The 14,954-nt window shown below is 32.6% G+C and overlaps 1 protein-coding gene across 14 annotated transcripts in view; it reads left to right on the plus strand.

Moving 5' to 3' along the window:
• Positions 1-14,954, plus strand: part of LOC145293758 (forkhead box protein P1-like) — a 971,902-nt gene that overhangs the window by 520,991 nt on the left and 435,957 nt on the right. The gene's annotated exons all lie outside the window — the stretch shown is intronic.

A 14,954-nucleotide genomic window follows, 5' to 3' on the forward strand; every position in this document is an offset into this window, starting at 1 on the left:
ATATATATATATATATATATATATATATATATATATATATATATATATATATATATATATATATATGTTTATACGCGTGTGTGTATATTTCTGCGAACTTCAAATATCTCGATTTCCTTTTGTCAGCGTTTTTATTTTATTTTCGGATTAAATTCTTTTCCATTACAAGAAAAAAATGAAAATTCTTTTAAACTATTATCTGAGAAATCTATCTTTGTCCTCGATGAGTTGTTTATTGGCCTTAGTTATTCAACGAAACACGTATAAGACGTACTTCCAAAAAGATATGAATAAAATAATCTGGGTGATATTTGGAATGCTGGCCGACGATTTTATGTGTGTGTGTGTGTGTGTGTGTGTGTGTGTGTGTGTGTGTGTAGGTTATAAATTTATTCGTGAAATAAAAATCTATATAATTTCAATCGGGTTTATACAATAGTGTTTAATAGTAAACAAGGTTGTTTATATTAATATTTATTTGTACAGAAATGTACAAGCTTCGCTATACTGGCATGAAAATGTTTCGATTTGTAGTTAAGACCCATCATGAGATTATACAAACACGCTATATATATATATATATATATATATATATATATATATAGAGAGAGAGAGAGAGAGAGAGAGAGAGAGAGAGAGAGAGAGAGAGAGACAGAGAATCTTCAAAAGGTACTCACACTAACTTTATGTTCACAAATAAAATTTTTTATCGTCATTCGAAGTGTGAGTATATTTTTGAGATACAATATATATATATATATATATGTGTGTGTGTGTGTGTGTGTGTGTGTGTGGTGGATGGGCTAATTAGCCGTGATAAAGGCAGTTCATCTAAGAGAAGGAAAACTCTTGACAAAATAAATAAATAAATAACCAGCTTTTTCTTATGATGGTTCTCATAACCGGACTATTAGTGTTTCATTCAATTTGCCATTTGTACCCTCCGTACTTTTACTAAAAATGTAGATTGTGTGCGTTGCAACCTCAATTCCACAAAGTCAGGAAACGAAACTTTTCAGAGTTGCCGGTTGTGTGTGTGTGTGTGTGTGTGTGTGTGTGTGTGTGTGTGTGTGTGTTTTGTCCTTGGTATAAGAGAGCATAAAACCTGAACGTATATATATATATATATATATATATATATATATATATATATATATATATATATATATATATATATATATATATATATATATAACGAAACCCAAACAAAAGCAAACATCGCGAATTATTATCTCTTAACACATTTCGAAAATATTTTTTTTCATCCATCGAAGGGGGTGAGGTTTTCACTTTGCTATTGCACGTTAATTATATTTGGACCCTCACTTTATAGTCAGTGTAACAGTAACACACACGCAATTTGAAGTTATTTCACTTACATTGCACGAAAAAATGATATTCATTATCGCGTTCTTTCCGTGGGCATTTCTAGCCTACGGATAAGTGCAGTCAGTACCTGTTCTGATCCTACACTGAATCGTTTTGTTTCCTAGGCCAGTGAAAGGGAACCCCTTACTGACTTGGAGCTGGTCAGACTTACTTACACTGCATGTTCTCATCGGGGTAAATGATGAGATTGTCGTAGCTTCTTAGAAAAATTAAATAAGAATAATATATGGGCGATATATATATATTTTGAAGTAAATACTAAAAGTTTACGCATAAATTTATACTTTCGTATATTAATTTTATGTGAGTAAATGAAGTAGTTATATATATATATATATATATATATATATATATATATATATATATATATATATATATATATATATATATATATATATAACACTTTTTATTTGTTTTACATAAGCTTTTCTGTCGCCACACATTTATGAGCATAGTAACTAGAGACCTCTTACAATATTGCTTAACGGGGTTTGCTTTTGTAGAAACTCTCTCAATATATGTCAGCCTATGTCACGGTAACCTATATTGAGTGAGATTCTAATAGTATTTTGCATAATTTTTTAGTTCGGACTAATTTTCCCAAACTTAGCGTATTCAATAGAGACCTCGCCGCCATTTGTCTTTTTTCAAATATATCGATAAACACTGTATGGTTTTTTTTCGAACCGAATAAGCATTTTGCATTATCCAGTTAGGTAGGAAAGTAACTTATCTTGCTTTTGATAACATTTATTTGTTTTATATTTGTTTTTTGACAACTTTTTCGAATCTATGTGTATAGTAAAACAAACCCATTAATGTTTCATTTTGTATTAATTTATTGTTTTGTTTTGTTTAAACGTAAAAGTTTCGCGAAATTTGTTTTCTTTATACTTGGTAGATTTCGTCAATCAAATTTGACAGCTGCATTTTTGGCACTTGTGCACGAGTGTGAACGTTCAACTTTTTTTGCTTTTCAGTTGAGATATTTAGAAAGTGCATAGCAGGGGTAGACGAGTGTACATCAAAACTATTTTGTATTGTAAGTTTCTTATATTCAATTTTAAGTGCAATAAAACAAAACACGAACCTGAAAATTTCAGAATTTGAGCTTTGTTACAAAAAAAGTAATAATAATATCAAATTTGTATTAAAAAAAAAACTGTATTTTGTGTCATTATAATTTTTTTATTTTAAAAACAACAAAAAAAAAAACATACATTTATTGAGAGATTTTCGATTGGGTTTTGAAATTACATTTGTCTACCCCTGCTATGCACTCTCCATATGTCTCAACTGAAAACTAAAAACGTTGTACTTTCACACTAGTGCAGAAGTGCCGAATTTTTTATAGTCGCTAATTCTAGGCTTAAAATATGGTTGTAAAAAAAGTAAAATATCGGCTTACAATCTCACTAACCTTAAGTACGGCGAAAGTTTCTAGTCGGATTAGGGAAAGCGTTTTTGTTTGTTTGTTTGTTTGTTTTTTTTTTTGTTTTTTGTATTTTTTTTTTTTAAATTTTATTTTTTAAACGTGAAATTAGCAGCCACCTAAAAATAAATTGGTACTTCTAAAGTTTATCGCCGAAAATGGAGACGCCATCCTTTTCGCGCACCTGCCGAGGGAGACATCAGTATTTTAAACTATGACCGAAGCATGAAATAAATAACAAAAAAATTAAACTAGATAATGATTTTTCAGTTTCATTTCAATTAATTTGCTGACCCTTCAACGTTGCTTTAACAACAAAAAAATATGTATATATTTCATTAAAATTATTTATTTGTTCGAAAAAAAAAAGACTATTTCATAAAAATCCAATGTTGCTTTCATTACAATATTGTTTTCTTAAAATTATATTTTCTTACGCAAACTTTTCAATAAATGTTTTTACAGTTATATTTAGATAAATTTTTATATAGTAAATGTTTTGGTTTTCAAATTGCCCAGTTTAGGCAATTATGAATATGTCTTCTTTTTTTTTTTTTTTTTAAATATATATATTGTCATACAAACTTTCCCGTTTTCATTAATTAAATCGAAACATTTCCAATTAAATAATGACGGAGGTATGTTCTCTTTGACTGTATTTATTTACTTTTTTTCATAGTTCTTTCCGGAAGTAATTAATATCTACTTTAATTTTTTTGTTATTTATTTCTAACTTCGGCCATAGTTTAAAATACCGATTTCTCCCTCGGTAGGTACGCGAAAAAAATGGCGTCTCAATTTTCGGCGATAAATTTTTTGTATTTTTTTTAAATTTTTATTTTTTAAACGTGAAATTAGCGGCCACCTAAAAATAAATTGGTACTTCTACAGTTTATCGCCAATTGACCGCCATTTTTATGAATGAAATTGTCTAATGAAAGTAAAAAAAAAAAATGATTATACAAACGTAGCACTCTTGGTATACTAGACAATAGAAACGCAAAATCCTTAATATAAATTATTTGGAATTCTGCTATACAAAGAGAAACCTACCATTAATAAATAACACGTCGGTTTTTATGCCTAGGGCGTATATTGAATCGGTTTCCTTGATGTCAACTCCCAAATAATTTAAATATTGATATTGTTATTTTGTAAATTCAAAATGGATCCCTCCTCACACTCTCAAAAAAGCCTCCCCCTCCTCTAAAAGTATTATTATTATTATTATTATTATTATTATTATTATTAACTAGACTTTCTAGTTTGTTAGAAACGGAAAAAGTTATAGCCTGTTGACGTAGATCGAGTACTTTCATACAGAATTGATGGTTGAATATGGTTAAATTTGTGCTTGATTTTGCATTAAATACTAATCTCTATTATTCCATAACTCTGCATCAGACAGATACTATAACACTTAGTTCGCTGCACCTTATCTTAACAAAGGTCCATACAAAATTTCAGCCAGATCGGTATAGTACTTTCCGAGAAAAAGTAGAACGGATAGAGAGGCTAAGAAAAAAATCTAATATATGTCCCCCTCCCCTTCACGTTAGTTCCGGTCAATTTTTACTTCTTAATTTTTACTTCTTTCATTACAAAAATGCCGGCCAAAAAATTCCAAGAGCGTAAAAAAAAGGCCAAATTTGGCCTTAGAAAGGCTAAATTTTAAAAAGCAATATGGCGGCCTCGATTGTCGTAACATTTAGTCTAATAAAAATGATGAAAAAAAAATAAAAATAAAAAAATGAATTTTATTTCTGGTTTTATTTTAGCCTCAGGGGTCTTATAATGTGTTTTTTATAAAAATAAATAGTTTTTTATTATAATTTTTTGTCTGTCGAATAATTTACGTCGCTAAACTACACATTTGCCTAAATAAATGTTACCAAAGAAAAAAAAAAAATTAGGCTAATTTATTTTACCGCAAAAAGTCATTTAAGCAAATTTCTCACCGAAATGAAACCGAGTAAAGGCCAAAAATACAGAACCCTAGTATTCGGCCTTTAATCGCTTCCACTCCGGTTTTGTACAACGTAGTTTCTATTTCTAGTAAAGTAAATTGTAAAACTTCAACTATTGCCTTTATTTGTCGTATCTGTACTGCGAGACTGCTTCCCAGCTGACAACAACGTCGCCGTTTTCAAGTCCAATATAAACAAGTTTTTATGGAGCCGCCCACCTTAAATAATCAAATTTTACCCAATTCCCATTACTACCGGTCGCTATGCTATTGTCCCACTGACCCCCTTTATCCACGAGTGGCATTTAGTCCTGGATAAATGGTGAACCACTTGTAAAAAAAACAAAAACAAAAAAAAAACGGTTTATTACTCCTTTTTAGAGTTTGTTTTACGATACACATTGGTACGAAAAGATGGTAAAAAAACAAAAAACAAAACAAATATATTACAAATAAATGTTATTAAAGATAAGATAAGTTACTCTTCTACCTACCTGGATAATAATTTTAATGCTTTTTACTTATTTTAAAATGTTTATTCAGTTTGAAAACCACATAGTGTTTAGCGTTAGGTGAGAACAAGAAACCTAAATATTTTGATAAAAAAAAAAAAATACGATTAGAAACCCACCCTATAAATATTATCGTGACATTTATTGGGTAGGTTTCGAACAGTATTTTGTTTTATTTTTATTTTTAAGTCATTGCTGAAACTTCACATATTTAGGTGTCATTTCGCGGCCATTTTTCTTGTTTACATACTTTGGTTTCTGAACCAAATAAACATTTTAAAGTAAGTAAAAACACGATAAACTTATTCAGCTAGGTAGAAGAATAACTTTTTTTTTTTTTTTTTGCGTTTGACGCATTTATTTTTGTACCTATTTTTTTTTTTTTTTAAACTTTTGCGTACCGTAAAAAAACAAAAAAAAAACAAAAAAACAAAAACAAAAACAAAAACAAAAAAAAACCTTATCCTCATCCCCCAAAATCAGCAGAGATTCACACCATTCCTATAATGATCTGGTCTAGGTACGTGAAAGAAAAATTCAAAGTTAACATTTCTCAAAATGGAACAGCTCAGCAGAAAGAGTATGCAGAGACCATTCTAATGATACTTGAACCACCTCTGTAGGACAAATAATAAGAAAGTTACAACAATTCTAAAGCTGAAATTTGAGGCTAATTTTTGACAATAGAATCAATGGATTTCCTTAACAAAGTTGTGACCGATATCAAGATTTTTCACAGTTATTTTGTCATAACTTTCTTATTTCTTGTCCGATTTCAAAAAGACAAATATCACTGGAGAGCTTATTGAATGGAGAACAAGAAAAATATATTTTGAAAGTTTATTAATGAATTATTTACAAGATTAAGAGGTAAAAGGGGGTGCTGGGGCGGAAAATGCAGTCAATTACTAACGCAATATTACATCCCCGCATATGAAGTCTGCTGCTAATGCTGATTTTTTATGTCAAAATAAACTGCAGAAACACCAATAGATATAATTTTTTTTTTTTTTTTACATTTCTCATGAACTTTTAGCATATAAATTATTAAAATTTCTTTTAGCATATAAATTAAAATTTCGGGTTTGTATTACTACTGTACACAGATTCGAAAAAGTTGTCAAAAAAACAAATATATAACAAATAAATGTTATCAAAGGCAAGATAAGTTACTTTTCTACCTAACTGGATATATTTTTCGTGTTTTTATTCAGCTCGAATACAGTGTTTATCGATGTATTGGAAAATTAAATTTGGCGCCCGACACTCTCTTTAACACGGTAAGTTCAAGAAAAGATGTTATAAATAATAAACTAGACAAAATACTGTTAGAAATTCGCTCATTATATGTTACCGTGACATAAGTGGGCATATATTCGGTGTTTTTTTAATAGTATTTTGTCTAGTTTATTATTTATAACACCTTTTCCCAAACTTACCGTGTTTAAGAGAGAGTGGCCGCCATTTTGAATTTTCCAATACAACGGTAAGCACTGCATGTTTTTCGAGCTGAATAAACATGTTGCATTGAATAAAAACAAAAAATGTATCCAGTTTGGTAGAAAAGTAACTTATCTTGCCTTTGATAATATTTATTTGTTATATATTTGTTTTTTGACAACTTTTTCGAATGTGTACAGCAATACAAACCCAAAATTTCTTTTAAATTATTAAAACTTTTAGAATTTAAAGTTTGCAAAATGTGCATAATAAAAAATATATTCATGAAAGTTTTATTTTTAAATTTTAAAAATAACTCTTGTATTTTTTTTAATTGTAAATTTGTTTATTAGTTTATTATAGAAAAAAAAAGCAAAGCAACAAAATGGAAGAAAAAAAAAAGCAGCTCGATAAAATGATAAAATATTTTGCCGGGGAGAAATGTTTTGGTTTAAAGAAAGTAAAATAATTTAAATCCTAAAAGTTCATTATGCTGAAATAAATTTTAATAATTTAAAAGAATTTTTTTAGCCAGCCATAGTTTAGCATCATTGCCGTTGTTGGAAAATATTTGTAAACAAAGTGCGTAGGTTAACGATATGGCGTTAGTGAAATTTTGAAAATTTTCGTAACGGCTTCACATTTTAGGTAAACTCAAAACCAATGAAGGTAAAGTCATATAGGCTTCATATTTCGCACAAATAATGTTTAATATCTATATTAACGAATATATATAGTTTCAAAACTATTACAACTTACCTTCAGGTCTAATAATGATGATTTAAATGACACACAACTTCACTTCAAAAATTTTTACACTTCTACTGAACGTATGAAAATAATTCAAATACCAGCATGTAGCGAAACATGTGTGCTACCTCATCAGTATCCCTGCGGTGTAGTTAACCCCCCGGATATAGGTGGTAGGGGCCAATTTATGACACATACCTCAGTGCACAGAATTACGGCTTACTCAAGTTATCAATGCCACTTAACCCTCGCAAAAGCCTTGGCATTTTCACATACCTATCTGGTCCTTGTTGATTGCAGTGTACTGAGCAGTTGTAGGAGGTCCACTCTCCCAGACTTTGCTTTCTCTCTTTGAGAAGGGTTAGTTTCATGCTATGAGACGCTCTTACTAGGAAATGCCGATGAGGCTGCCAAGGCACTTTTTGCGGGTCAGGGCAGGAGGACGGGGGGGACGCTAACTTCTCAATCCCACTTCCGACCCCTAGTATTACTTCTTATAGCTTATGTACACCCTTTTTGTTTTGTTGGCTATGGTAAAAATGCCCAATTTCATCGTCGAGAACAAAGGGGATCGTGAGTTATATAATACCCGTCCTAGGGCAAGTAAATTATTTTGCTCAAGATGGCAAATGATACATAGACGTCAAAAATTCCTTTATCCTAAGAATAACAGATATGTTCAAATTTTTTCTCATTGCATTATCCGGTCCCGAGCAACGCCGGGTGCCTAGCTAGTGAAGAATATTAGTGTAATTGATAAAACTAAGAAAAAGAAATCGACAACACTGCAAACACGTGCGTGTGTGTCGAACGGCCGAAGGACATTAGACTAGAAAATAAAACGAATACTATGGAAGTTGAAACTGATGCCTCACACACGCAAGTGTTTGGGGGAGCGGGGGTTAGCGTGTCTTGGAAATCTTTATATTAATACAATTGTGTGACCACCTCTCTCTCTCTCTCTCTTTCTCTCTCTCTCTCTCTCTCTCTCTCTCTCTCTCGCACGCACGTTTTGCGTTCTTCGGGACAAGATCAAAGTGTAGTATCTGTTCTTCAGATGCTGCACTTCTATTTCTTGTTCTCTTTCGTTGGAGGAGAAATCCTTCACGATTGAGACAATTTTTATTTTTGTACTTTTTCTCCACGTTAAAAAACGACCCTGGTGTCTAACTCTGTCCCGTGGGGAGGCATAGTAAATAGGTACATTTATTTTTTATTATTAATCAAATATTTATTGCAATCAAAAATGCATATCCACAAAAAAGGGGCCATTTTGCCTTAGTCCAGGAGGATCTCCTGTCTAATTGAGGGCAGAACAGATACTACACTTTGAATAGTTTATTTTCAGAAAACATTTTAAAAAATACATTTTAAACAAATTAGGCGCAAGGCCATTCCAAAGTGTGGGAAAATAATGGCTGTCGTTTGGTCATCGTTTGTCACCATAACTAAAAAGAAATGTCGGCGTTATATTTTTTTTAATTTTTTTTTGATTACATTTTCACCCCAAACAAGGCAAATTGCCACTTTGGTGTAGGGGGCTACTATCAGGGGCAACAACTACTGGGGTACTGTATAGGGATTTGGGCAGCAAGGTGTCGGTTCACGTTACACTTGAACTTCTGCACGTCAGTACTGTTGGGGAAGCAGGGACCTGGAATGGAATTCCAGAGTCTTGCGGTTCTGGGGAAGAAACTATTGGAGTAACGAAAAAAATATATATTGAATGTCAAGTGAAACAAATGGTATCTACGTAATTATCAGGTCTCAAATAGTAACATATCTAAAAATTACGAAAAACGATAAGGTAGAAAAATTATTATTAATGGAAAAAGAAATATGTGAAGGAAACGAGATCACTACGCTTACTACAAAAAAAAAAGAAGAAGAAAAAAAAGAGAAATAAGTTTACAGGGAGATAATTATGTCCTGTTACTTACGTCACGTAATGAACGTAATTCAAAATGCTGGACTAATTTCATCTCTTATCTAAACTTTATCGAAAACTGTTTTTCATTAATAATTATTTTCCTACCTTATCATTTTTCCTAATTTTTGGATATGTTACTGTTTGCGGCGTGACAAAATGCGTAGGTACCATTTGTTTTATTTGAAATTCAATATTTTTTTTTGTTATTATAATATAGAAGCACCAAAATGTTTATCCTACTCTTAGCTAGCAATCACTATAATACCACATTTACCCCAAAGGGTCGTCCTACTTAAATTTCCTAATTAATCCTAGTATAGAAAAAAAATCCATGCTGAGATAAGGGATATTTCGAATTCAAAATTATGTCCCACCAGCGGTAGGTGTGTCAGAAACTTCGTGAAAAATATTGAATAGTTCGACCCCCTGTCTTTCCAAGCTTATAACTGCTCGAAATATTTAATTCGAACCCTAATTTTTTTTTCAGTTAGAGGAGCAAGAACCAAGGTTTCATTTAAAAAAAAAATACCAACAACGTGGTTTAAAAAAAAAAAAGGTTTTAAACTTCGAACTTTACAGGTAAATTTCCCAAAAACTGTTCTTTTATTTTGTTTTAAATTAGAATATATTATTCATTGATCTTTTATCTTCAATTTGTGATATATAAAACTTTGGCACATAAATAATTATTTACTTTTTATTAGACACTTCAAAATAGGGGGGCGTGAATTTAAAAAAAAATGTTTGTCTAAAATATTATATTCGGTTTATTGGAAAGAGCATAAAATTTCACATTGACCCTGAAATATCGTAAAAATAGAATCAATAGAAAAATTTTGATAGATTTTTAAAGTTTAAAAATTGAAAAAATACTAAACTCGTAAAATTCAATTAATTTCATTACTGTTTTTTTTTGGGGGGGGGGGTTAAATAAAAAAAACAACACTATTTCTATTACTTTTCATACAACTTTAATAGTTTATTTTAGAAGTATAATCCATACAGAAAATAAACAACCCACTTTTAAAAGAGAAATTACGAGTATTTTTAATATTTTATTCGCAGTTTCGTGTTAGGGGTGTCAAAAATTCCTACAAAAATTCTGATCACACTAGCGGTTCTTTCCTGGTTTTCTCAAAATTCGATACGAACTTTTAGATCTAAAGTTCTTTCTCTGTTTCTCTCCGCGTACATGCGTACACGCATACACACACAATCTATGGTACCCTCTTAACCAAACTATCACGAAACACTTATCTTTCTGAAACCGCTATCAATAATTTCCCCCACTCTTTATCTGTGCTTGAACCTAAACGTAGATTCTATGATCAAAGCTTATTTCTTAGAACAGCACGTCTGTTTTGCTTTCAAGCAATACGGTCGTCTTCAAGTCCAACGTAAACAAGTTCTTGATGAGTCGTGCCCTTAAGTAACCCAATTTACCAAATTTTCACTACGAATAATTACTACGATATTTTCCCATTGACTACCGTACACTCATTAACCCTAATCCTCGAGTGGCTTCCGGGTCTTCATAAGTGGTAACTCCTACATAAAAAAAATAATAAAAGTAAACAATAAAAAGTAACGGTAAATTTTTACGACGTGCCCCAGCGTAGTATAACCCCCCCCCCCCAACCACCTCATGTTAAGAACGGCTTTCGGAATAAACACCTCCCCAACCTCCCCATGTTAAGAACGGCTTTCGGAATAAACACGACTCCCCCAAACTTCGAAAGCCGTTCTTACATGGGGAGGTTGGAAAGGTGTTTATTCCGAAAGCCGTTCTTAACATGAGGTGTGTGTGTGGGGGGGGGGGGTTATACTACGCTGGAGTAGGTGGTAAAAAATACCAAAGTAACGTTCTTCATCAAACTTGATTGTTTTTGCTTGGAGACTTTTCGTGTGGAAAACGGTTCGGAACGCAGGAAGGGGAGCTAATGTGTTCCGTCCTCCGCCCCATTTCTCTCTTTCACACACACACACACACACACACACACACACACACACACACACACACACACACACACTCTCTCTCTCTCTCTCTCTCTATCTCTCTCTCTCACTCTCTCTCTCTCTGGACAAAAACGTTAAAGAACCAAATTTTAAAGTGCGCGTGTATTATGCGGAAAAAGTGCCGTCGTTAATTCATATCGATAAATAATTAAGAGTTAATTTCGACTTGGATCAGGGGTTGAGGGGTAGCTAAATTACTATCCCCTGCCTGCCTGTGTACATCTCCCCCCTGCTCTTTACTTGCTACATGGTGGGTCCCTCTTCCTTGCCTAGATTTACTGAAAGTCTTATTCCTTACAAACCCCACTTCATCTTTCACAATGCTAAAAATACCCGAACGAAACGTTCACGCAATTGCGATAATTTTATCAGGGCTAATCAAGAGAATTACTCAAAATCGCATTAAGTTTTAAATACCTCACATGAACACACATGCGCGTGCAATCATAGTGCTCAGCATCCTTTCAGATAGAGCTTTCTAATACTAATTTAAAATTAAACAGGATTATCTTAAGTGTTAAGGGTTTCAGCCAGAGGAAAACGCAGGAAAAATTTAATATAATTAAAATTTTAGTTGTAAGGTTGACAATTCATATTACGATGTAACCCGGATATAAGAGACTAATATAAGAATAAAGGATATAAGAGAGATTTTCTCTGGTCCCAAATTAGAGCCTGTGTAACCCGGATGTAAGAAAGTCGTAAGGACACGTAAGGAAGTCTCTTATATCCGGGTTACACTGTGAATTCTTCCGGTGAAAATATGAGTTATATTCCTTGGTAATTTTTATTTTCGGGTGATTAACTAAAAAATATTAGCATAATGCCACTTGGACGTAAGGGGCTATTATTTGGGATCATGTCTAACAAGGAACTGTGGTGAGTTTAATAATGAGATGTTTGTTCACCTTACATTTAAACTTCTGCAAGTTAGTACAGTCAGAGAAACAGTAAATACAGACGAAATTCCAAAGTCTAGTAATCCAAAGGAAGAAACTATTAAAGTAGAAGACTTGCCGGCATCTAGGGACTTCAACAGTAAGTGGGGGGTGGGATTTTGTTGCTTGAGTACGTATGTGAAGGGGGTGCAAGGTCTATGAGTTCATCAGAGCAAATTCCATTAAAGTACTAAAACAGAGACAAGGATGCAACATTACAGTGAGTGGACAGATGTTGGAGCTTGACCGATAATGCAAAGACTATTAGATTCGAGGTTGTCTTTTGGAGCGTGTCTAAGAGGAAGAGACTAGTGACGGACATACCAGCCCAGATGTGCCAACAATATTCGACGCATGGGTGAATGATGGCTTCATACAGATAAATGATACTCTTGTGTGTGACTAATTTTCTAGCTCGGTAGAGGGAGCCCATCTTTTTGATCCCGACTTGATGGACTTGTCTGCATAGCCAGAGTGAAGCGTAGAGATACAGCGAAACAGTTCGTGGATGACTATTGTCGTGTGTGCGTATGTGTGTGTGCATCTGTGTGTGTATGTATGTGTGTGCGCATGTGTGTGTGTATGTATGTGTGTGTGTGCGTATGTTTTGTACTTTGAAGAAATGTTCGCTTGTAATCATGCTAAAAACAAAATGAACTTTCAAGTGATTTGTAATCCTTAGCAATCAGGTGAAAATCACAACTGGTAATAATAAAATTAATTACTAAGCAAAAAAAAAAAAAAAAAAAATCGCTCCATTAAAATCTGGTGAGAAAATATGAGAAAGTTCAGTAATTAACTGACCAGAAATTTCATGCACAAAATGTACAAACCGTTATACACGCGAGTGTACGTGTGTTTGTGTATATAAGTATTATTTAGTGTCGCCATATTTATTTTAACAAAAAGCAGAATCGCAGACAACTTTATCTTTTATATATATACTAGCGGGGGATACCCGGCGATGCCGGGTGTTTGGAGGTGTGTGTGTGTGGTGTTAAATAAAAAAGAACCCAGTGGGAGGGGGGGTCGAACCCGAAGCCCTGAGGCGAAGTTTGAAAATAAAATCGGCCAGCCAGAATGAGTTAGTGAAAGATGTTTGAATTTATTTAAGAACCGAATTGACAGGTGCGCGGCCGGAAGTCGTCGAGCGTTACGACGACAACGTCACTGACCAGGTTTGTTTGTTATAAGCGAAGTAAAAAAAAGAAAACAACGTTAACACTTAAAAAAAAACTAACGTAAGGCAAACGAACGATGAAAACAGAAAAACGAACACGTGAAAAATGGTTTAAATAAGCCTGTTTCGATATTAAAATTTAAAAAATCGAAAAAAAAAATCTCACACCACGATTCGAATCCAAAACGTTTAGATAATGAACCAAGGCCTTAACCAACTGAGCTAAGGCGACGTTCACGAAATTTGTTCGGTTTTTCAACTATTTAAAGTAAATCAGTTCACGACGTCATCTGACGCATGCGTAGAATCGGTCATTGTCACAAGAGGACCGTTTTTGTTGACCCCCCCCCTGTCGAAAATTGTCGATTTCGGCAAGAAAAGGTTAACGATTTTGGCCAATTTTTCGATATTTTTCGAGCAAAGGATGGAGCTTCGATGTGATACCGAGTTTGTGAATTTTCGTCGCGTCTGCCGAAAGTTTTTAGCAGATATCCAAACATACATACATACATACATTTTCGCTTTTATATATATAGATAATGAAACAATTGACCATTTTTTTAATCAATGTTATTATAACTTATAGTTATTTTTACATTATTGTTAAGGATTAAAAATCATTTGAAAATTAAGTTTTAGTGTTTGAATGTCCAGCTAAAATTTAAAAAATACACAACAAATTCCTACAAAGTTTTATTTATTTATTTATTTATTTATTTATTTTTTATCAGCGCAACCCCGAAAAATAACATCTAAAATAAAAAGAAAGAAACAGATTCATTGATACGTCGGTAGTCATTTAATGTTATCAAAAATTAAACACGATTTGTAATGTTATCATGTATTAATACAGCCCATGAAATAAGCCAGCATTTTTTTTTTTTTTTTTTTTTCAAACTGAAAGACACGAACTCCGGATTGAATTTATCGTTTCTTGACTATTGTCATTTCTCTACAAAGAAAAGAGTAGGGGGGGGCTTCGTTTTAGTAGTGCTCTGGAGGCACCCTTAATTTTATTTGGCGCTATCAATAGACCTCTGAAGGCCCCTTAAGCTTTGTTCTTACTTTTCGTGTAAAAAAAAATGGGGGGGTTCTCTTCTAGGGATGGTGTGGGTGAGAAATTTAATACGATTTAAAATGGTCGATTTAGTTTTTTTGTTTTTTTATAGCCCCGAACAACGGATAGTCTTGCTAGTATAATATATATATATATATATATATATATATATATATATATATATATATATATATATACTAGCAATAAAAAATGGTCAATTGTTTCATTAAGATTTAGCGAGTAAAATCTAAGTAAACCCGATCAGAAATTGATCAGGAAATTTCACGAACAAAATACTCAAACCTTTATAAATGTCTGTATAAACACGATTTGGCATCGCCTTA

Source organism: Euprymna scolopes, chromosome 15, assembly GCF_053919585.1.
Source record: "Euprymna scolopes isolate OS-2025 chromosome 15, ASM5391958v1, whole genome shotgun sequence".
Lineage (NCBI taxonomy): Eukaryota > Metazoa > Mollusca > Cephalopoda > Sepiida > Sepiolidae > Euprymna > Euprymna scolopes.